Raw genomic sequence first — 26,212 nt, forward strand, 5'->3', positions numbered from 1 at the left:
ACATTATAAATAATAATATACATTTATAACATTATAAATATAAATACATTTATAACATTATAAATAATCAAATACATTTATAACATTATAAATAATCAAATACATTTATAACATTATAAATAATCAAATACATTTATAACATTATAAATAATACGATACATTTATAACATTATAAATAATAATATACATTTATAACATTATAAATAATCAAATACATTTATAACATTATAAATAATACGATACATTTATAACATTATAAATAATAATATACATTTATAACATTATAAATAATACGATACATTTATAACATTATAAATAATAATATACATTTATAACATTATAAATAATACGATACATTTATAACATTATAAATAATACGATACATTTATAACATTATAAATAATAATATACATTTATAACATTATAAATAATCATATACATTTATAACATTATAAATAATACGATACATTTATAACATTATAAATAATACGATACATTTATAACATTATAAATAATAATATACATTTATAACATTATAAATAATCAAATACATTTACAACATTATAAATAATAATATACATTTATAACATTATAAATAATCCGATACATTTATAACATTATAAATAATCAAATACATTTATAACATTATAAATAATCAAATACATTTATAACATTATAAATAATCAAATACATTTATAACATTATAAATAATACGATACATTTATAACATTATAAATAATAATATACATTTATAACATTATAAATAATCAAATACATTTATAACATTATAAATAATAATATACATTTATAACATTACAAATAATCCGATACATTTATAACATTATAAATAATCAAATACATTTATAACATTATAAATAATCAAATACATTTATAACATTATAAATAATCATATACATTTATAACATTATAAATAATACGATACATTTATAACATTATAAATAATACGATACATTTATAACATTATAAATAATAATATACATTTATAACATTATAAATAATCAAATACATTTACAACATTATAAATAATAATATACATTTATAACATTATAAATAATCCGATACATTTATAACATTATAAATAATCAAATACATTTATAACATTATAAATAATCAAATACATTTATAACATTATAAATAATCAAATACATTTATAACATTATAAATAATCATATACTTTTATAACATTATAAATAATCAAATACATTTATAACATTATAAATAATCAAATACATTTATAACATTATAAATAATCAAATACATTTATAACATTATAAATAATCATATACATTTATAACATTATAAATAATACGATACATTTATAACATTATAAATAATCATATACATTTATAACATTATAAATAATCAAATACATTTATAACATTATAAATAATCAAATACATTTATAACATTATAAACAATACGATACATTTATAACATTATAAATAATAATATACATTTATAACATTATAAATAATCATATACATTTATAACATTATAAATAATACGATACATTTATAACATTATAAATAATAATATACATTTATAACATTATAAATAATCAAATACATTTATAACATTATAAATAATACGATACATTTATAACATTATAAATAATAATATACATTTATAACATTATAAATAATACGATACATTTATAACATTATAAATAATAATATACATTTATAACATTATAAATAATCATATACATTTATAACATTATAAATAATCATATACATTTATAACATTATAAATAATACGATACATTTATAACATTATAAATAATAATATACATTTATAACATTATAAATAATCAAATACATTTATAACATTATAAATAATACGATACATTTATAACATTATAAATAATAATATACATTTATAACATTATAAATAATCATATACATTTATAACATTATAAATAATACGATACATTTATAACATTATAAATAATACGATACATTTATAACATTATAAATAATAATATACATTTATAACATTATAAATAATCAAATACATTTATAACATTATAAATAATAATATACATTTATAACATTATAAATAATCCGATACATTTATAACATTATAAATAATCAAATACATTTATAACATTATAAATAATAATATACATTTATAACATTATAAATAATCCGATACATTTATAACATTATAAATAATCCGATACATTTATAACATTATAAATAATCAAATACATTTATAACATTATAAATAATAATATACATTTATAACATTATAAATAATCCGATACATTTATAACATTATAAATAATCAAATACATTTATAACATTATAAATAATACGATACATTTATAACATTATAAATAATAATATACATTTATAACATTATAAATAATCAAATACATTTATAACATTATAAATAATAATATACATTTATAACATTATAAATAATCCAATACATTTATAACATTATAAATAATCAAATACATTTATAACATTATAAATAATCAAATACATTTATAACATTATAAATAATCAAATACATTTATAACATTATAAATAATCAAATACATTTATAACATTATAAATAATCAAATACATTCATAACATTATAAATAATCAAATACATTTATAACATTATAAATAATCAAATACATTTATAACATTATAAATAATCAAATACATTTATAACATTATAAATAATCATATACATTTATAACATTATAAGTAATACGATACATTTATAACATTATAAATAATCATATACATTTATAACATTATAAATAATACGATACATTTATAACATTATAAATAATCATATACATTTATAACATTATAAATAATCATATACATTTATAACATTATAAATAATCAAATACATTTATAACATTATAAATAATCAAATACATTTATAACATTATAAATAATCAAATACATTTATAACATTATAAATAATCAAATACATTTATAACATTATAAATAATCAAATACATTTATAACATTATAAATAATAATATACATTTATAACATTATAAATAATAATATACATTTATAACATTATAAATATAAATACATTTATAACATTATAAATAATCAAATGCATTTATAACATTATAAATAATCAAATACATTTATAACATTATAAATAATCAAATACATTTATAACATTATAAATAATACGATACATTTATAACATTATAAATAATAATATACATTTATAACATTATAAATAATCAAATACATTTATAACATTATAAATAATACGATACATTTATAACATTATAAATAATAATATACATTTATAACATTATAAATAATACGATACATTTATAACATTATAAATAATAATATACATTTATAACATTATAAATAATACGATACATTTATAACATTATAAATAATAATATACATTTATAACATTATAAATAATCATATACATTTATAACATTATAAATAATACGATACATTTATAACATTATAAATAATACGATACATTTATAACATTATAAACAATACGATACATTTATAACATTATAAATAATAATATACATTTATAACATTATAAATAATCAAATACATTTATAACATTATAAATAATAATATACATTTATAACATTATAAATAATCCGATACATTTATAACATTATAAATAATCAAATACATTTATAACATTATAAATAATCAAATACATTTATAACATTATAAATAATCATATACATTTATAACATTATAAATAATACGATACATTTATAACATTATAAATAATACGATACATTTATAACATTATAAATAATAATATACATTTATAACATTATAAATAATCAAATACATTTATAACATTATAAATAATAATATACATTTATAACATTATAAATAATCCGATACATTTATAACATTATAAATAATCAAATACATTTATAACATTATAAATAATCAAATACATTTATAACATTATAAATAATCAAATACATTTATAACATTATAAATAATACGATACATTTATAACATTATAAATAATAATATACATTTATAACATTATGAATAATCAAATACATTTATAACATTATAAATAATAATATACATTTATAACATTACAAATAATCCGATACATTTATAACATTATAAATAATCAAATACATTTATAACATTATAAATAATCAAATACATTTATAACATTATAAATAATCATATACATTTATAACATTATAAATAATACGATACATTTATAACATTATAAATAATACGATACATTTATAACATTATAAATAATAATATACATTTATAACATTATAAATAATCAAATACATTTATAACATTATAAATAATAATATACATTTATAACATTATAAATAATCCGATACATTTATAACATTATAAATAATCAAATACATTTATAACATTATAAATAATCAAATACATTTATAACATTATAAATAATCAAATACATTTATAACATTATAAATAATCAAATACATTCATAACATTATAAATAATAAAATACATTTATAACATTATAAATAATCAAATACATTCATAACATTATAAATAATCAAATACATTTATAACATTATAAATAATCAAATACATTTATAACAGTATAAATAATCAAATACATTTATAACATTATAAATAATCAAATACATTCATAACTAGGGATGTAAAGATTCACCAATACACAGTTAAAAATCGCTGCATTTTTGCCACGATTTAATTCGGTAATTCAAGTAAAATGAATTGATATTAACTTTAAACAGCAAAGAGCACTTGCGCTAGCCACTTCGCCTGGTTGCCAAATCGGGCTTCATTCAAAATGGGTGAGTTATGCCTGACTTGGCAACCCAGTCACTACACAGTTCTAGAAAAAAGGCGACCAAAGGTGAAGATGTGGAACTTGAGGATGCCCTCTCCTCTTTCAAATCAGAAGTGTGGCAGCATTCTGGTCTCCTCAAGACCGAAAATAAAAAAAAGATAATGGACAAAATAAAACAACCGGATACTGAACTACACAAAAAGCACAACAAACATGATAAACATATAAAGCTCCGGTCACCCCGCATAAGCGAAAATCATTCATAAAAAGGCAAACCACCCTGAAAAGCACGTTTACACAACCGCTCGCTGAGCAAAAGAGATTACGGGGTGCACTGGTATTGTCATGGCAAAAGATATGAGATAACTTTCAGTAGCTAAAAATGAGGGATTTTGATTGCTGGTTAACTCACTGGAGCCTAAATACTGCATTCCATCGCGCCCGCACTTTAGCCATACTGTAATGCCATAACTTTACTTTACAGCACTTTACCAAGCTTGGAGGGAGAACAGGCAAAACATTAGTTTATTTATTTGAAATTTCTTTTTTTATTTGTATTATTTATTTAATGTGGGATTTGTTTTAAATTTTCAATTCAGTTTTTATTAGACAATGTGAAATGTGAGGGTAAATGTGCAGCATTGTTTTGATTGTTGTTTATTTAGATAAATAAAAGATAAGCACACAGACAGTATTCTATTTTATTTTTTAAAGAAAAAAGAAAACTGTCATAATTCGTCTTTAATTTCATTTTGTTAAAAAAAAAATCGTATCGTGAACTCAGTATCGTAAATCGTATCGCATCGTGGGCAGAGTGTATCATTACATCCCTATTTATAACATTATAAATAATCATATACATTTACAACATTATCAATAATCAAATACATTTACAGTGGGGCCAAAAAGTATTTAGTCAGCCACTGATTGTGCATGTTCTCCTACTTAGAAAGATGAGAGAGGTCTGTAATTTTCATCATAGGTACACTTACACTATGAGAGACAAAATGAGAAAAAAAATCCAGGAAATCACATTGTAGGATTTTTAAATAATTTATTTGTAAATTATGGTGGAAAATAAGTATTTGGTCAATAACAAAAGTTCAACTCAATACTTTGTAACATAACCTTTGTTGGCAATGACGGAGGTCAAACGTTTCCTGTAAGTCTTCACCAGGTTTGCACACACTGTAGCTGGTATTTTGGCCCATTCCTCCATGCAGATCTCCTCTAGAGCAGTGATGTTTTGGGGCTGTCGCTGGGCAACACGGACTCCACAAATTTTCTATGGGGTTGAGGTCTGGAGACTGGCTAGGCCACTCCAGGACCTTGAAATGCTTTTTATGGAGCCACTCCTTCATTGCCCGAGCGGTGTGTTTGGGATCATTGTCATGCTGGAAGACCCAGCCACGTTCCATCTTCAATGCTGTCACTGATGGAAGGAGGTTTTGGCTTAAAATCTCACGATACATGGCCCCGTTCATTCTGCCCTTAACACGGAACAGTCGTCCTGTCCCCTTTGCAGAAAAACAGCCCCAAAGCATGATGTTTCCACCCCCATGCTTCACAGTAGGTATGGTGTTCTTGGGTTCTTCTTCTTCCTCCAAACACGACGAGTTGAGTTTTTACCAAAAAGTTCCATTTTGGTTTCATCTGACCACATGATATTCTCCCAATCCTCTTCTGGATCATCCATATGCTCTCTGGCAAACTTCAGACGGGCCTGGCCTGGGGTACTGGCTTAAGCAGGGGGACACGCCTCGCTTTGCAGGATTTGAGTCCCTCTCGGCGTAGTGTGTTTACTGATGGTAGCCTTTGTTACTTTGGTCCCAGCTCTCTGCAGGTCATTCATCAGGTCCCTCCGTGTAGTTCTGGGATTTTTGCTCACCGTTCTCATGATCATTTTGACCCCACGGGATGAGATCTTGACCCCAAGGGAGATTATCAATGGTCTTGTATGTCTTCCATTTTCTTACAATTGCTCCCACAGTTGATTTATTCACACCAACCTGCTTGCCTATTGTAGATTCACTCTTCCCAGCCTGGTGCAGGTCTACAATTTTCTTCCTGGTGTCCTTCGACAGCTCTTTGGTCTTGGCCATGGTTGAGTTTGGAGTCTGACTGTTTGAGGCTGTGGACAGGTGTCTTTTATACAGATAACGAGGTCAAACAGGTGCCATTAATACGGGTAACGAGTGAAGGACAGAAGAGCTTCTTAAAGAAGAAGTTACAGGTCTGTGAGAGCCAGAAATCTTGCTTGTTTGTGGGTGACCAAATCTCTTTTCTTATTTTCCACCATAATTTCCAAATAAATTCTTTAAAAATGCTACAATGTGATTTCCTGGATTTTTTTTTTCCCATTTTGTCTCTCATAGTTGAAGTGTACCTATGATGAAAATTACAGACCTCTCTCATCTTTCTAAGTAGGAGAACCTGCACAATCAGTGGCTTACTAAATACTTTTTGACCCCACTGTATAACATTATAAATAATAATATACATTTATAACATGATAAATAATCAAATACATTTATAACATTATAAATAATAAATACATTTATAACATTATAAATAATAAATACTGTTAGTAATTGTTAAACTGAGATCTGATGCTAAAGTCCTGTAACGTGATTCATCCTGCATTCATCATTTCCTGCTCACACTGATCTGCATGAGCACAATACAAGCTTTCACTGTATGATGCTTCATCCCAGGTTCCTCTGATTCTATTCAATCCAAATCTTATTTTACTCAAGATAAAAAATATCTTACTGAGTTCATCTTTATCTTCAGGTTCTTCCTTCTTCACAGGCTTCATCTGGAAACCTCCACACTGTTGGTCCTCTGGGGTGAGGTGTTCCTCAGAGGTGACGTGTTCCACAGGGATCGAGGTTCCTTCACCTGAAATTTCTTTGTTTTGTGAAAGAAGAAAAATAAGTTTGTTATTGTTGGTAGTAACGACCAACTTCTTTATTAAGCACTTAAGTTAGAACTAACAGACACGTACTTCTATACTATCTGTCAAAAACACGACCTATAAACCTTTGTTCAAACAGGGTTTCAGCAGATTTAATAATACTAATAATAACAATACAACCCCAAATCAGAAAAAGTTGGGACAGTATGGAAAAAGCAAATAATAATATAAACACAGACTTTGACTTTTATTTGATGTCAGACAGGATGAAGCTGAGATGTTTCATCTTTTATCTGCTCAACTTCATTTCATTTATTAATAAACATCCATTCCTGCGTTTCAGGCCTGCAACACTTTCCAAAAAAAGGAGGAGAGTTAAGATCTGGATGGAAGGTGCAGACTCATCTCTCCAGGACCATCAGCACAAACAATCACGTATATATTGAATATATCAGCTTATATACTCGACTTTATTTCTTCTCATTCATTACCCAATCATTCAGCCACTTGTATTCACCTGGCATTACTCTGTAATTATATACTAGTGTAAACACGGTACAGTCAGCATGATCTGTTTAATCTTCTTTATCTTCTGTCTCCTCATTTCACTCACCTGCTCACTTATGCACTAAATATACTAAAATATTACAAGACATTCAGACACGTTCAAATTAGGAGAAATGATTTTGCTCAAGTCTTACTGAGTTCATCTTTATCTTCAGGTTCTTCTTTCTTCACAGGCTTCATCTGGAAACCTCCACACTGTTGGTCCTCTGAGAAGAGCAGTTCCACAGAAGCCACAAGTTCTGCAGGGATTAAAGTGACTTCACCTGAAATTCATCAATATGAGAAGAAGAAACTCAACAACTGGAGGAAACTGAAGGTTGTGGGTTTGGTTCCTAATCATAAACAAATCCTAGTTAGATTCAAACTTAAATCCAGACACTGTACTGTACCATACTGTCTGGTGGAAAAGTGTCATCATCCTCTACGTATATTTACTTACAGAAGAAATCATCATCGTCATCATCATCCTCCTCCTTTTGTATTATTTTCTTCTGGAATTCTTCATATTGTAGATCCACGGGGGTGACGTCTCCCTCTTCTGCTGACTGCATTATTAAAGATCTAATAGACAGACAGATAGACTATAAACAAAGTTAACCTGTAAACAAAGTTCAACTATAAATATCAACAACAAACAAAATTCAACTGTAAACAAAGTTCAACTATAAACAAAGTTCAACTGTAAACAAAGTTCAACTATAAACAAAGTTCAACTATAAACAAAGTTTAAAAATATGACGTGTTTATATAAAACTGTGAGATTTAATCATGAAGAAACTCAATCAGTTCCGATCAATTGATTCATTTTGCTGGATCGGTTCAAATGAATCGGTTCATCAGTACTGAATCATGTGTGGTGCTAACAGTTAGCGGAGCAGCTAATAGTTTGTTTGTTTAAATAAAACTCCTCAAATCCTCACAGTGATGTTTTATTATAAACTCTAGTTTTATTATTAATTAGAATGTGGTTATAATTAAATATAAGGGTTATAATTAAATACATATTTTACTTACAGATGAGGCTCTACAGTACAAACACAGCAGCTTCTTGTTCTTCTTATGATGTTTAATGGCGGCTGGCAGAACAACTTAAGACGCACCAGCGTCACCAACTGGACTGGAGTTGAACAGCAGCTTAGCAGTAAAACATCTCCATTAACACATCTGTATCAGTGTTGTGTGATACTGCAAAATTTGGTATCGATCCGATGTAGAGTAGAGCAGTGTATCATGATTTATGAGGTGAATGTATCATCAATTTGCTTTGACTAATAAATGATTTTGTGTTTGTTAGTTCATCATGTGCAGTAAAAACCCACTACAGTGTGTAGGTGAATAAAAAGTAATTTTATTAATGTAATAAACTTTAATGAAGTCTGAGTTTTTTGTTGAGAAACAATTATATAATAAGAAACATAATTCCTCCTCTCATTGTACACTCTGGCTTTTTGTAAAATAAAGTACAGAGAAATATTAAAGAACGTCAATTCTTTTTTCATAGAAAGTTTTTTGTTCATAAACAATAATATAATAAAACTAAATTAATTCCTTTCACTGCACTTCTTATCTGTCTTAAAACAAAGTACAGTACAACATTAAAACTGAAGAACACATGTTTAAAAACTGAATCTAAGGTATCAATCCCATCACTCTAGTATCGATCCGATTCCAATAACAACGTTGGTATCGACACTATCGATATTTGGATGGATCAGCCCACCACTATGTATCTCTCAGGTAGCTTTAGAGAGGACTACACTACAGACATCCCAAGTCTCCCAAAAGTTCCTGGAGTCTCCCGTATATATACATAGCGGCTCCCTGATTCCCACAAGTCAGATAAAATCTCCCGGAATCTAGAACGAGTGGCCAAGAGTGCACACACACACATACGAAGGCAACACAGACTTTTTTGATACGATCGCGTATTAAATCCGTTATACACTCTAGCGCTGATATACACTCTAGCGCACTGTGTAGGGAACATAAATCAATTGTCTAATATACTGTCCAGTGCACTAAGTAGGGAACATAAATCTATGATCAAATATACAATCTAGTGCACTATGTAGGGAACATAATTAATTATGTAATACACTTTCTAGTGCACTGTGTAGGGAAAATAAACCAATTGTCCAATTCACTGTCTAGTGCACTATGTAGGAAACATAAATCCGTTAACTAATACGCTACCTAAAGCATTATGTAAGAAACATAAGTCTATTATCTAGTACACTATCTAGTGCACTAAGTAAAAAACATAAATTCTTTTTTAATATACAATCTAGTGCACTATGTAGGGAACATAAATCTATTATCTTGCACACTACCTGGTGCACTATGTAGTACACATTAATGTGTTTGTGACGCGAACAGTTAGTTTAGTAGCTCAGTTCCCTCACTCATATACTTTGCTGTGTGCGAGAGGGTTTTAGCTTTTTTTTTACTCCCTGAAATGAGTTTTTGTAACTTGGGATGTCTGACATGTTAACTTCCATCTATCCATCCAGCTTAAATACCATAAACACTACATAAAACATGTGGAGCTAATGGTGTAATTAATAACCTTTGTGTTGAATTCTTCATTAAATAACATGTCTGCTGTGGTTCCATGGTGTAATGGTTAGCACTCTGGACTCTGAATCCAGCGATCCGAGTTCAAGTCTCGGTGGAACCTGGTTTTATTTAGGTAAAAACACTATTATCAATGCTGTGAAGACAATAGTGTTTCACATATGACTGCTCTATGCTAAATTAGAACACAAAGCGGCAAGTCATTGTTTACAGCGCCAACTACCAGCCAACTGCGTCCTGAACTTAGTGCAATTTTCCAACAGTGGAACGTTTTGTTGTGATTTTGATACTTGGGTGGCAATGTTTAACTAAAATTACTTTTATTTAGTGTTTAAAACTTCTAAATTACCTCAGTTTTGTCAATTGATTTCAGTCAGTTATATCAATCACATAAGTTTAAATCACCTGAGATGTTAAAGTAAAGTTAGAAGTTGTTTGTATTTTTCTTTTTGGCTTTATTTACTTAGTAAATGGCGAATCATTACATTTAGTTTTTGTGGTGTCATGGTGTAATGGTTAGCACTCTGGACTCTGAATCCAGCAATCTGAGTTCAAATTTCGGAGGAACCTTAAAGCCTTTATTTGGGGCCCAGTGTTCCAAGGTTTAGAAACGTTAGCAGTTTCAGGATGGTAGCGTTCAGCGCATGTGCAAGTACAACAGAGCGCTTGTGGGGTGTAGACCACGATTACTTGTGCTAGTTGTGTCGACCAAACAGATCACCATTCAGGAAGGTACATCAGTGCCAAAATACGAGCCAGTTTGTTCAGTAAAACTTTATAAGCCAACAGCAGCGAATAAACTTAAGAGTCACCTTAGATTACATGTTAACTTCCATCTATCCATCCAGCGTAAATACCATAAACACTACGTACAAAACATGTGGAGCTATTCTTACTACAGTAAAACACACTGAACTGACTTTTAAAGTGAAGTTCAAAATGTTGTACAGAGATCGTTCCCATCTAGTGCTGCTAGATAAATTACAGCTTGTTGCTTGGGTACAGATTTGTGACATTGATATTAAATTGTTGATGTTGTGTTTGTTGTTATTTTTTAACTGTTCATGTTTTTAAGTGTAAAACCATAAACAGCACCGTCTATAAATAAATGAATCACCTTGTTCTTCCAACTTAGATTTTTGTTTACGTGAACAATGTCTGAAATTTGACGAGCTTGATTAGTTTGTAATATGTGTTAAGATGATGAATGAACCTAAACACTCGCTTTTAAATTTTAATTTTTCATTTATTTATTTTAGTTTCAATACAACGTGACACCGGCAAGATAAAGAAAGCAAAAATAAAGTGTCCCAAGTGTTTCTGTAACGTGTTGTAGACCTGCAATGGCGACTGTTTTTGGCATACAGGAAAGAAAAGGCAGAATGCAGGTGAAAATGTGTTATTTGGCAACCAGCACTGTGTAAATATTAGACAGAACACATGATGGGTTATTTTAACTTGTTGGGTTGTGCAGTTTAACCATTGTGCTGGATTAAATACATTTAAGAAAATACAGCATTAAAGCATAATCTCAATAAAATAGGCCACAATTTAACACTATAATACAATACAATACAGCGACAGTACGTCTGTGTCTGTTTCTGTTACTTATTCTGAATTGTGTTTGTTTGTAAACTGTGAATTAGTTCTTAATCTGGTCGTGATGTTAGTAAATTAAACCTACATCTCTCTGATGGTCTGACCGATGAGCTGTCTGTTCTGACATGTTGCTTAGCTCAGTCGGTAGAGCATGAGACTCTTAATCTCAGGGTCGTGGGTTCGAGCCCCATGTTGGGCGAGTGTCTTCATTTAACATGTACTGAAACCAAAAGAACGTTCTTCCACTTTGTACAGTCGGTTTCCGGTGATTATCAGGAGAATATTCGCGCTTGTGTTACTGTTGTTTACTGGATGTTATCAGTTACTTATTTCCACTATTCTGTGGGACTACACATTGTTGTTGTGTCTCATATCCGTTTGATCAACAGGCAGGTTGGGCAATAAAAGACACTCGTCACTGAGTGGGCTCGAACCACCACCCTTTCGGTTAACAGCCGAACGCGCTAACCAATTGCGCCACAGAGACTCACGCACAGATGTTTCATTGGATGGTACACATGAGTCACATGACTTGCTAAGGTTTACAGAAGGGTAATTAAGTTTGGCAAATTGAAATAATGGCATGTTTCTGACCTGAATGTGAGGGGCATTAAAAATATCTCACACTTGTCAGAGACAACGATTTGGAGGTTTGGATCCACACCTGGATTAATCCAAGATTCTGTGATTATCATCGTACACGTTTTCTGTATAGATGTTTGTGATGTTAGTCTCAGTTCATCCATCATTTGAAAGTGACCTGACGTTCGTGACAAACAGACTTGGTAGCGGTGGTCTGTAAGGGGCTCTTTAGCCTTGCTAAGATACCGGACCGGCATCTTCGTTTTTGTCGTCTCTTCCTCCGTCGTCTTCGTCACCTTCCGTTGGGTGTGGTCTCAAGTTCGTCTCGGCTGTAGGAGAGGAGACTTAATGAGTGAATTCAGTTTAAATATTAATTTAAAAAACTTACCCATGATGATTTACCAGGTCGTTTGTTACAGTTTCCTTTCCAGTCGTACCTCCACAAAAACCAAAACACTCAATCTGTAAAAGAAAGACACGTGCATGAATGTGATGAGGTTCTAAGATCTCTGAATATAATCCTGATCATCCCTAATGAACCCAAATGTAATTCATACTGCACATTCACTGCACTATACTGCACCTCCAACATACTGACACTCACTGTTACCCTTATACTGCACCTCTATCTGTTACTGCACCACAGTCAGTATACATACTGTAACCAAACGTATTCAGACACTTTACACCACACACACACACACACACTCACACATTTTCTAATGTTGTGCTCACTAATAAAAGTCAAGAAGTTTTAAGTAAAAAAAAATCATTTAGGGGTTTTCTCTGCTCTTAAACATAGTGGAGGGCCACTTAAGAACACACCAGGATAAAGTACATACATGGTATGGGGGTGTGTCAGTACCAGGGTGTGTCGTGGTATGGGGTGTGTCAGTACCAGGGTGTGTCATGGTATGTGGTGTGTCAGTACCAGTACCAGGGTGTGTCATGGTATGGGGGTGTGTCATGGTATGGGGTGTGTCATGGTATGGGGTGTGTCAGTACCAGGGTGTGTCATGGTATGGGGTGTGTCAGTACCAGGGTGTGTCATGGTATGGGGGTGTGTCATGGTATGGGGGTGTGTCAGTACCAGGGTGTGTCATGGCATGGGTTGTGTCAGTACCAGTACCAGGGTGTGTCATAGTATGGGGGTGTGTCAGTACCAGGGTGTGTCACACACACACACATACGTACCTAGGGTACCCCATTACCCCCAAGACATGGGGAGAACATGCACACCCTCCAGAAGCCGTCCCACAGTGGAAATCAAGTCAGTATATGTGCAGTCACATGAATCCAGTCATGCCCATATATGGTAAAGGTAAATTCACTCTGCTCCCTTGGAACGCTGTGACATCACAATGTGGACCTGTGCTCTTCAGCAGCAGCATTTTGATTTTCTCCTCATTTACGATGGCTGCTTCTCTGAGACAGAGGTTTCTGCGTGTGCTGTGTTGCAGGGCGCCTCCCCGGGCGTCCTCTGGGGGCGACCCGGGTCACGGGGGCGGCACGGGGACCCAGGAAGCGCTCCTGATGAAGGGGTTTCTGTTTAAGAGGACCAGGAGTGTGTTTAAAACCTGGAACAGGTCTGTACACTAAGGCTTATTGTATATATATATATATATATATATATACAGTATATCACAAAAGTGAGTACACCCCTCACATTTCTGCAAATATTTTATTATATCTTTTCATGGGACAACACTATAGAAATAAAACTTGGATATAACTTAGAGTAGTCAGTGTACAACTTGTATAGCAGTGTAGATTTACTGTCTTCTGAAAATAACTCAACACACAGCCATTAATGTCTAAATGGCTGGCAACATAAGTGAGTACACCCCACAGTGAACATGTCCAAATTGTGCCCAAAGTGTCAATATTTTGTGTGACCACCATTATTATCCAGCACTGCCTTAACCCTCCTGGGCATGGAATTCACCAGAGCTGCACAGGTTGCTACTGGAATCCTCTTCCACTCCTCCATGATGACATCACGGAGCTGGTGGATGTTAGACACCTTGAACTCCTCCACCTTCCACTTGAGGATACGCCACAGGTGCTCAATTGGGTTTAGTCCATCACCTTCACCTTCAGCTTCCTCAGCAAGGCAGTTGTCATCTTGGAGGTTGTGTTTGGGGTCGTTATCCTGTTGGAAAACTGCCATGAGGCCCAGTTTTCAAAGGGAGGGGATCATGCTCTGTTTCAGAATGTCACAGTACATGTTGGAATTTATGTTTCCCTCAATGAACCGCAGCTCCCCAGTGCCGGCAACACTCATGCAGCCCAAGACCATGATGCTACCACCACCATGCTTGACTGTAGGCAAGATACAGTTGTCTTGGTACTTCTCACCAGGGCGCCGCCACACATGCTGGACACCATCTGAGCCAAACAAGTTTATCTTGGTCTCGTCAGACCACAGGGCATTCCAGTAATCCATGTTCTTGGACTGCTTGTCTTCAGCAAACTGTTTGCGGGCTTTCTTGTGCGTCAGCTTCCTTCTGGGATGACGACCATGCAGACCGAGTTGATGCAGTGTGCGGCGTATGGTCTGAGCACTGACAGGCTGACCTCCCACGTCTTCAACCTCTGCAGCAATGCTGGCAGCACTCATGTGTCTATTTTTTAAAGCCAACCTCTGGATATGACGCCGAACACGTGGACTCAACTTCTATGGTAGACCCTGGCGAAGCCTGTTCCGAGTGGAACCTGTCCTGGAAAACCGCTGTATGACCTTGGCCACCATGCTGTAGCTCAGTTTCAGGGTGTTAGCAATCTTCTTATAGCCCAGGCCATCTTTGTGGAGAGCAACAATTCTATTTCTCACATCCTCAGAGAGTTCTTTGCCATGAGGTGCCATGTTGAATATCCAGTGGCCAGTATGAGAGAATTGTACCCAAAACACCAAATTTAACAGCCCTGCTCCCCATTTACACCTGGGACCTTGACACATGACACCAGGGAGGGACAACGACACATTTGGGCACAATTTGGACATGTTCACTGTGGGGTGTACTCACTTATGTTGCCAGCTATTTAGACATTAATGGCTGTGTGTTGAGTTATTTTCAGAAGACAGTAAATCTACACTGCTATACAAGCTGTACACTGACTACTCTAAGTTATATCCAAGTTTCATGTCTATAGTGTTGTCCCATGAAAAGATATAATGAAATATTTGCAGAAATGTGAGGGGTGTACTCACTTTTGTGATACACTGTATAATTGTCAATATTATATATACACAATATTATATTTATACACTCAATATTATATATATGATGTGTTTGATCTGCAGGCGGTGGTTCATCATACAGAACAATCAGCTTCTATACAAGAAGAGGTTTAAGGTAGGTCACATGACTTTACATGATCTAAATCAGCTCTCTCCTGAAATACCCATAATGCACCGCAGTCTTACGCCCTTCATAATTCAGGCGCATCACAGCAGAGGTCGACTTCTGTGCCGGGCTGTGCCCCAAACCGCCCCCCCAACCCCCCCCCCCCCCCCCCCCCCCTGTTTAAGTCTGGGACGATTTCAACGGCGTTTATATCATCGACTGTATTAATAAGAAGGTTTTATGTTCTATTCCCCCAGCGTGACTTCACGGTGCTGGCTGAAGACCTGCAGCGCTGTTCGGTCCAGAGCTGCGAGGACGCCAGGCGACACTTCTGCTTCCGGGTGGTCACGCCCACAAGGTAAGTCCAGATCTATAATCATCAGAGATAGACAGACAGATGATCAATAGACAGACAGACAGGTAGATAGACAGACTATTTATCTATCTGTCTATCCATCTGTCTGTCTGAATGTCTGTCTATCTATCTGTTTATCTATCTACTCAATCTGTCTGTGTGTCTGCATCCTATATAATCTGTATCTATCACCGTGTGTGTACAGGAGCTGTACGTTCCAGGCCGACTGTGAGGCAAGTAGACGGGTATGGATCAGCGCCATTCAGAACCTGACTGAGAGAGAAGAAACAGTCGAGAGCGAGGTGAATTATCATTACCACTATACTCCGGGAGGGGAGGGGTTCAGTTCTCGTCTCTGTAAAACCAGTTTAATGCGTCTAAATCAGCAGGAATCAGACGGGTACGAGAATGATTCAGAATCAGGGTCACACCCACTTTAATGATTAAAGCTAGCATGGCTGAGAGTCAGGTGAGCATGTGCTGTGTATCAGGACTTTCTAACCTGAGTAATTTAATCACTGAAAGTAAGAATATCACCCTGTTCTTCTGCCATCTTTAATTCTGGCTTCATTTCACCTAATGAACGTGGCATGACCTTTATAAATGCTTACAATCAATTTTATTAATAACATTTTGTCAATTTTGTCAATAAAAAAGAGAACTGCTGTGTAATTTAGTGAATTCTTGCACTGCACATGGCAGAAGACTAAAAGAAATTTAGAGCGTGTAGAATAAAAGTATTAGGAAAGTATGAGGTTCAAAGCATCAGCTTTTATTTATTCTTAAAAGAAAAATACATGAACCTCAGTCATCTCACACGAAGATCTGTTCTGCTCAACAACAGTAAAGCTCTCCATCGTTTCTGTGGGCAGCTCCATAACTGAAGGGCTGTCAGTGTAGAATCGGGTATGTGGGTATATGACCTTCCCTTTGTGCACTGGCCGGTTAGCTCAGTTGGTTAGGGCGCGGTGCTAATAACGCCAAGGTCGTGCGTTTGATCCCCGTATGGGCCACACCCACTTTTGGACTTAAACTAACAAACAAGTGAGGTCAATAGTACCTGCTAGTTAGAGAAGGCCAGAGAAGGCTGGCCAAAAGTGACCAAACCCCTGGCCCTTTTGCCCAATTAGTTAGGTAAAGATTAAAACAGACAAGGGTGAAAGCAGGTTAAAAACTATGGTCAAGTGTGTTTCTAAAGCCGATGGCTTTAAGAACGGTGACTATCAAGCTGGCGATCTGCTTGTTATTCTTGAACTTTAAGAATGTGCTCAGCTTCCAGTTTTTACTTCTGCACAAGAACGTTTTTTCAACTTTCTGCCAGTTTCCTAGAGAGGTGTGATGGCCAAGTGGTAAGGTGTTGGTCTCGTAAACCGACGATCATGGGTTCAATCCCCGTTCGTACCTTGAACATGCATGCTCTCGTTTTAAAACATGACCAATATGCTCTAGTTCACATTCCCCCTAGGCTAATTTAAGAAACACAACTCTTTTCCTAATTTCCCTTGCAGGTCTTATTTACCACATTAATGCTGTGCTTCCACACCAGCACATTTCCTCTACATGGGGATGGCAGCTTAGAGGTACTGCATGTCATGCCTGTATGAGCTCCAGAGTGTCACAATCCCTTTGAAATATCCAGGTACTTAGTCAGACTCAATCACAAGCCCGTTTTAACCTTCACAATCTTATATTTTTCTAAATGACCGCTTCAGTTTATACTAACAGCATTTACTTTCACTTCTACTTTTAATACTTAAGTACATTTAATATAAAATTACTTTTAATACTTAAGTACATTAAACATCAGATACTTTTAGACTTTTACTCAAGTAATATTTTAAAAGGTGACTTTTAATTCTAAGTAAATTTCTGGTAAGATACTTGTACTTTTACTCAAGTATGGCCTTCAGGTACTTTATACACCACTGGAGGTTTACCCTAAGCAGCACAAGTTGGGGATGTAGCTCAGTGGTAGAGCGCATGCTTTGCATGTATGAGGTCTTGGATTCAAGCCCCAGCATCTCCATTCAAAAGTTTTTAATTAGGGACCATGTCTTGCCTGTCTGTCTTATTCTCTACAATAGCGCTATCGAGCCACAGCAATCCTGCCTTGCTACAAAAGGGGATGTAGCTCAGTGGTAGAGCGCATGCTTTGCATGTATGAGGTCCAGGGTTCAATCCCCTGCATCTCCAGCAGCTTGTTGTTTCACTCTACTAGAAAAAAGCTTTGAGTGTGCTTCTAAAGCCGATGGCTTTAAGAACGGTCAGTAGTATATATCCTACACTAACTGTCAAAATATGATTTATGACCACCTCTGTGTATGACAGACTAGTTTTGATTGACAGATCATTTTGACCGACAGGCCATGGTTCCTCACAGACACCCCTCCCACCCTGTCCCACCTCTCCCAGCCCCACACACCCCATTCTACTCTCTCTCACACACACACACACACACACACACACACACCCCACCCAACACACCCCATCCCCACACACCCACCCCCACACACCCACCCCCAAACACCCCATCCCCAAACACAGACCCCCAGCCCCACACACCTCTCCCTAACCCACATCACAATCCTTGAATGGCAGGTAATGTTGACTGACAGAACAAGGGCCCACACAGCCCCCTCCCGCCCACCCCCACACACCCCATTCTACGCACACACACACACACACACACACATACCTAGGTTTTTTAACATCAAAAGTTTTTTATGGAGCCCCAATGCTGTAACAATGTCTGTATGTAATGTTTAAGCATTCGTATACTGTTGGGTTTCTAAGAGAAAAGCTTTAAAATGGCTACCGTATGTGTAAATCAGACACATTTTAAGTATTTTACAGCAACACTGTTGTTAGTTCTAGTGAGCGTGAAAACAATTAGGTTTTTGTACCACGGAGAAAAAGATAGACAAAGCATTTGGTGGTAGGCATAGCAAGTATTTTAAGGAAAAGTTAAAATAAAACCTATTTGATTCTTTGGCTTACGATAATAGGTCTAATAAAGAGTAAAGAGGCAAGCATTGTTTTGTCTGTTAAAAGAAACATCAAACACATACACCCACACATCACTCCACCACTACTCATACACAATAATGGTTTAAGTTAGTGTCTTAAAGCCAACATCATGATTAATGCTGTCTAAATATAAATGTATATTTAAAAATAAATGTATTTATGAAACAAATAAACGTGAAACTTAGTTTTTTCTTCACAGGACAATACACATACACACACACACACACACACACACACACACACACTCACACACCTACTGTTAATCTGGTTAGGCTCCACTAGATATCTACATTAAATGGTTAATTAGAACAGTGTAACTATATGTTAATGTTTCATTGTGTTTATAACAATGTCAGGATGGCAGACAGGTATGGATTGTCTTTTACTACAATGGATTTCCAGACGCATATTCCCCCACCCAACAAGTGGGGGGTCACAAACACGAACCATGGTTTATGACACCCTAGGCCGCAATGACTGGCCATCAGACACAAATATTTAAATATGTAAATGTTAAGAGGTGTGTTCCAGGTAAAACAGCATGTATAGCTGTTTGTTTCATAGTTCAGTTTACAAACGGTCGTTCAAGACACGAAGACGCTAAGACACCAAGATACCATTTGGAAAAGTTGCAATGGACTCTAGCATTCTTGGTAAGTGTGTGTTGCTGGTACGTCCTTTCTACTTATTTCTGTTGTTATTTCTGTTGTAAGAATTTTAAGGTTATAATGTTTTTCTCACTTAACAGGTTTATTTATTGTGTAGGCACATCTGAGCTTGAAACAATCCAAGCTATTAGAAGCATTGAAGGAATATCTCAACTTTTTGAAGGTCTGTTTTCTGTGTTTGTAACATTTAATTGTTGTTAATGTGTATTTGTTATTCAACATAATATTTCATACATTTCTACAGAAACAGTTGACACATCCAGTTATGTACATCCACTTGGTGAGTTATGATTTATGCAGTAAGTTGCTTGTATGTTAATGTGTAATACTAATTATATGTTCTGTAGTAGGGCTAACGCGACTGGTTGAGTCTACGGGGTTGTTAACACCCCCCGGTTTTGCTGCCGTAATTGACACACCCCCGTTGGCAGTATCGCGGGACACAGCGAGCGGTAACCACGGACACACGTCAGACAATTTTAACCCCTGTTCGACTAGCAGCCCTGAGGGATCACAGAGGGTCCAAAACCCACAACGACTCGACGGTGAATCGACTCTGCGTGGAAAACGAGCTTGTTCCGGTATCGTCGATGTGCATGAACAAAATCCAAGCAGAAAACGTCTTAGATGGCTAGATGGTTGCGAATGAGATGGTAAGAAAATACAAATGAATTACTATTTGTAGTTCGCAACTTAAGGTGTGTGTGTAAAGTGTATTAATATGTAATTGTTTTTAGATTTGAACGACGAACCACTGCTGGTGCAAGGCCCCCGCGTTGACACAGACCAGAACAACTTTGAATGGACTGATGGTCTGTTGAAAACGTGGAACGATAATAGTTTTACGGACTTTGATTCTACGGTCGTACGGAGTTTGCATCCAGATGTGCAGCACGGAGTAAGAGACCCCACCGAGGATGATTTAAAGTCTAATCAAACCCACGAGAGGCTACACCAGGTTAGCGCCGTTAATTCTACAAAGTTTAATGAGTTGAGTCTGGTACAGAATGTTTCTAAAATAGCCATCGAGCAACGTAGACAAGCCGCGCTAAAACGCAAAACAGACAATGCTTTTCGAAAAGAAATTGCCGACTTAAAATCTACGATTTCTAATTTAGGTCATGTAATTGGAGATATGCAACAAACTATTTCAAATTTATTTGTAGAAAATCAAAAATTACGGAAGGACCAGGCACCACACAATAGCAACGTGTACAATACATTGTACAATTTAAACCGTTTTTTACAACTAAAAGTATCATCGTTAATACCCATAGCAGGTCCATCTGGTTCTAAATAATTGTTGTTGTTGTTAGTTATTGTTGTTGTTGTTAGTTATTGTTGTTGTTGTTGTTGTAGTGTTAACTGCTGTTGTTTAAAGGTTTTAAATAAATCAGCTCGTCAGTACAAGCTCAAACAATTACGTATCAACATTATTTTGGTATAAATAAAATAGCATCTAAAAGGTTTTTGGGGTCAGACAACGACACAAGCGATGACCCCGCTTTTAAAATTTTCCAGCAAATGTCTCACGACGAACAAGCAGCTTGTCTAAACCAACAGTATACAACTGCTATAAATGTTATACAAAATAATTCACAAAACAGTGTTAATAATAACGATAGTAACACCCGTGTTTTTTTGCAAAATACACTGGACACGTGGTTAACAAACAGTAGTAGTCAAACTTCACAAGAAACATCCGCAAAACGCTGTAGAATGGATAGTAGTTGTGAGCAAACGTTAGATTTAACATGTAATGATAAAATTTTTGAGGCCTTCCAACATATGTCTCATGACGAACAAGCAGCGTGTCTAAACAACGAGTATAATTTGTCTCTAGCCGAACTAGAATGTAATCTGCAAAATAATAGACAATACATAAACATAGAACAGACAGGAGGCGGGGCACCGTCATATGGTCACACGCCCCTCGATACAACAACTCCTAACTATGGTCTGTCGGAAAGCGATATAGTGACGTTGGTGACAGATGGCGGCGTAGTGGGTGATTATACCGTAGTGCCCAGAGGTCTGTTTAACAGTGTTGTACTACACAGATCATTGAGTTTACGTGATGCGTCAACCACTGATATGGCGTCATACACTTCATATATACACAATACACTATCAGAAATTGTGTCGTTTTCCAGGTTGCTAGCTGGTGATGGTGGTGTTATTGACATTACTCTAAGAGGAGGTAGTTTAACATCTGATGTTAACACGGTGTTGTCTTCAAGAGACGGTTACAGTGTAGATAGGTTTTCAGATGCTATTGAAAGAGTTATGCAGAGCAACCGTTGTATTAGAACAGACGATAGTTTGGTTTTGATTGTCTCGATAGCCATGTGTAAAAATGGTGGTGTTCGTCGCAAGGTTCGTGACCTAGCACACAACCAGGTGATTGAAAAAAACAGATTGAATCTTTTCTGTCCAACAAATGTCTCAAATAACTTGTGCTTTGCTATTTGTATTGCATCATTTCTAAACCCAAACGCCACATATAACACATTAGAAACTATAGCTAAACAACTGCAGACAAATGTTGGTTTTTCTCAGGATCATAGAGTCGGGTTTAATGACGTTGGTCGTTTTGAATGTATGTATGGTGTTAAGATAGTTGTTTTTCACAAGAGTGTTTCTGGTGATTTAGAGAAGTATCAAACTAGCGACAGACCACAAAATAAGACGGTGTTTTTGTCCCTCCACGATGGTCATTACTACATGATAAAAAATTTGAAAGCGTTCATGGGTGTGCCGTATGTTTGAATATGTTGAAATTTCACTGCGATGTGTGTCAAAACGCAATGTGTCATACACACCCCAAAGTTGTCAAATACCGTGCCAGTTGCTCATGCTACTGTAAATCTCTATACTGTTATGAACAACATAGAGAAGAAAAACCGCAGCCCAACACAGGTGTAATGGCTTCTTCATGCGATCTCACAAAGTATTGTAAAAAATGTGGACGTCGTTATCATGTTAGTTTGACAAAGCCAAAACGCCATAGGTGTTTGTCTGACCGCTGTATTCATTGTGGTGAAGATTTAATTTCAGACACCAAGCATGAGTGTTACATACAACCACTCAAATTAAAAGAACCCAGCGATTTGTACATCTTTTTCGACTTTGAGACACGATTTGAAAACGGTAAGCATGAAGCTAATTTTGTCTGCGCTATTACATTTGACGGTGACGAATTCACAGCTGAGGGTTCTGACTGTATAGAGAGACTTGTCAAAAAGTTTAGACAGCCCAAATATCAGGACTACACATGGTTAGCACACAACGCCGCTGGTTTTGACAACTTCCTGTTATTGGAATATTTTTCAAAAGTGGGGATTGCGTTAAAAATCACGATGATGGGGTGTAGACTGATTGCGATGTATGACGAAATGTATAAACAGCGTTACATAGACTCATACTCATTCATCCCTATGCGTCTGGCTAAACCAACATCGGCCCTAAATCTGACGTGATGAGAAAGGGTATTTTCCACACAAATTTAATTTAAAGTGTAATGAGGACTATGTAGGGTCGTACCCTGAAAAAAATTATTATGGATATAACACAATGAATGACAAAGACAAACATGAGTTTGACGAATGGTACAACACTGTCTCTGGTGATGTGTTTGACTTCAAAAAGGAATTGCATGTTTATGGTCGGAATGATGTCGTTTTACTGCGTGAAGCTTGTATCAAATATCGTGACGAGTTTATTCAATGTACAAAGCTTGACCCATTCAATTATACGACATTAGCATCCTGTTGCATGGCGGTGTACAAGACACATTTTCTCCCGAAAGACACAATAGCCCTGACACACAACAATGCGTACATTACTCAACACAAGACATTCTCGAATGTTTCGATCGAGTGGCTTGAATACATTAAGCACACACGAGACGTCGATATGCATCATGCCCTAACTCATGGTGAAATGAAGTTTGGTGTATATTATGTGGATGGTTATTATGAAAAAGACGGAACACGAAAGGTCTTAGAATTTAACGGATGTATGCACCATGGTCACGAATGCTGTTACAGACCGAATCAGGCACATCCGATGTCAAAAGTGTTGTATGGTGAATTGCGAAAACAGTTTGACACCAAGGTTGAGATACTTGTTAGGGCGTATGGTCTGGATGTGGAGGTTATGTGGAAATGTCGGTGGGTAAAGGCCAAGAGGTGTAATTCTGATGTTGCAGCATTTATGTCTAATTACACAGCTCCTGAACGACTCAAGCCAAGAGATGCTCTCTTTGGCGGTCGAACAAATGCTTACAAATTGTACTACAAAGCAAAAAATGGTGAGAAAATCAGGTATGTAGACTTCACCAGCTTGTACCCCTCCTGTCAGGCCAAGAAAATATACCCGACAGGGCACCCTCAGATAATTTTTAAAGATTTCCGCCCTCTTGATGAATATTACGGTCTAGTCAAAGCAACTGTACAACCCCCAAGAAAACTCTTACACCCTGTTTTGCCATACCGTTGTAATGGTAAATTAATGTTTCCGTTGTGTCGTACTTGTGCAGAGTTGGAAAACCAGACACATACATGTGTGCATAGCGATGTTGATCGATCCATCACCGGTACTTGGGTCAGTATTGAATCGTTGAAGGCTATTGAGAAAGGATATGTGGTGACAAAAATCCATGAGGTATGGCATTTTCCAGAACGTTCAGAGACATTATTCTGTGAGTATGTAAAGACATTCTTACAGTACAAACAGGAGGCTAGTGGTTATCCGGCGTATGCTGTCACAGAGGAAGATAAGGCCGAATACATCAGGGACTATTTTGAAAAAGAAAATATTCAACTGAATCCGGACAAAATATGTCTTAACCAGGCTCGTCGTTCTATTAATAAATTGTTATTGAATAGTTTGTGGGGTCGGTTTTCAATGAGGGAAAACTTGCCGGTCTCTGAACTGTTGGTAGATCCTGAACGATTTTCACAGCATATCTTTGGTGATGGTTATGATGTTAAACACTTTTCATTTGTGTCAGACACTACAGCCTTGATACAGTGGTGCTACTCAGCTGGAGACAGTTGTCCAACACGTGACATTAATGTATTTCTTGGTGCATTCACAACTGCACACGCTCGTTTAGAATTGTACAGTTTAATGGATAGATTAGGTGACAGATTGTTGTATAGTGACACAGACAGTGTTATTTTTGTTTCTCGTGAAGGTGATTGGGATCCGCCACTGGGTCCATACTTGGGTGATTTGACAGATGAGGTTGGTGGTGGCGATCACATTACCGAGTTTTGTTCAGGTGGGCCTAAGACCTATGGTTACCTTACGGCCGGCGGTAAAACTTGTATGAAGGCAAAAGGAATCACACTTAATACTGAAAACTCAAAAATCATCAGACTCGACACACTCATTGATCTTGTTGATCATTATGTGACAAATCGCTCTAGTAGTCGACATATACTCGCTCGTGCAGACGGCATAGTGAGGAATAAAAAGAACCTCACACTGAAAAACAAGTCAGTAGTGAAACGTTTTAAAGTCGTGTACAACAAACGTGTTCTGTTGTCTGATTTTTCAACGCTTCCCTATGGATACTAAAGACGTTCATGGCTATCGTGGTGTTATAGATGTAGATGGTTTTGATTTTAGATTACAACATCCGTTTTCATGTGTAATAAGCGGACCATCAAATTCCGTAAAAACATTTTTTGTTAAACAGTTGATTGAGCGTACTGATGAGTTGATTTCAAAGAAAATAGAGAACATTGTATATATTTATGAC

General features: G+C 34.9%; 4 non-coding genes across 4 annotated transcripts; all 4 read left to right on the forward strand.

Moving 5' to 3' along the window:
* The first annotated feature begins 10,895 nt into the window (after positions 1-10,895).
* trnaq-cug (transfer RNA glutamine (anticodon CUG)) lies at positions 10,896-10,967 on the forward strand. The gene has a single exon. It is a non-coding gene; the product is annotated as a tRNA-Gln (tRNA).
* A 7,112-nt stretch (positions 10,968-18,079) lies between these two features.
* On the forward strand, positions 18,080-18,151 carry trnat-cgu (transfer RNA threonine (anticodon CGU)). The gene has a single exon. It is a non-coding gene; the product is annotated as a tRNA-Thr (tRNA).
* Positions 18,152-18,701: 550 nt separating this feature from the next.
* Positions 18,702-18,773, forward strand: trnaa-ugc (transfer RNA alanine (anticodon UGC)). Its single transcript has one exon. It is a non-coding gene; the product is annotated as a tRNA-Ala (tRNA).
* A 95-nt stretch (positions 18,774-18,868) lies between these two features.
* trnaa-ugc (transfer RNA alanine (anticodon UGC)) lies at positions 18,869-18,940 on the forward strand. The gene has a single exon. It is a non-coding gene; the product is annotated as a tRNA-Ala (tRNA).
* Positions 18,941-26,212: the final 7,272 nt, after the last annotated feature.

The sequence above is a fragment of the Trichomycterus rosablanca genome, chromosome 14 (genome assembly GCF_030014385.1).
Source record: "Trichomycterus rosablanca isolate fTriRos1 chromosome 14, fTriRos1.hap1, whole genome shotgun sequence".
Classification (NCBI taxonomy): Eukaryota; Metazoa; Chordata; class Actinopteri; order Siluriformes; family Trichomycteridae; genus Trichomycterus; species Trichomycterus rosablanca.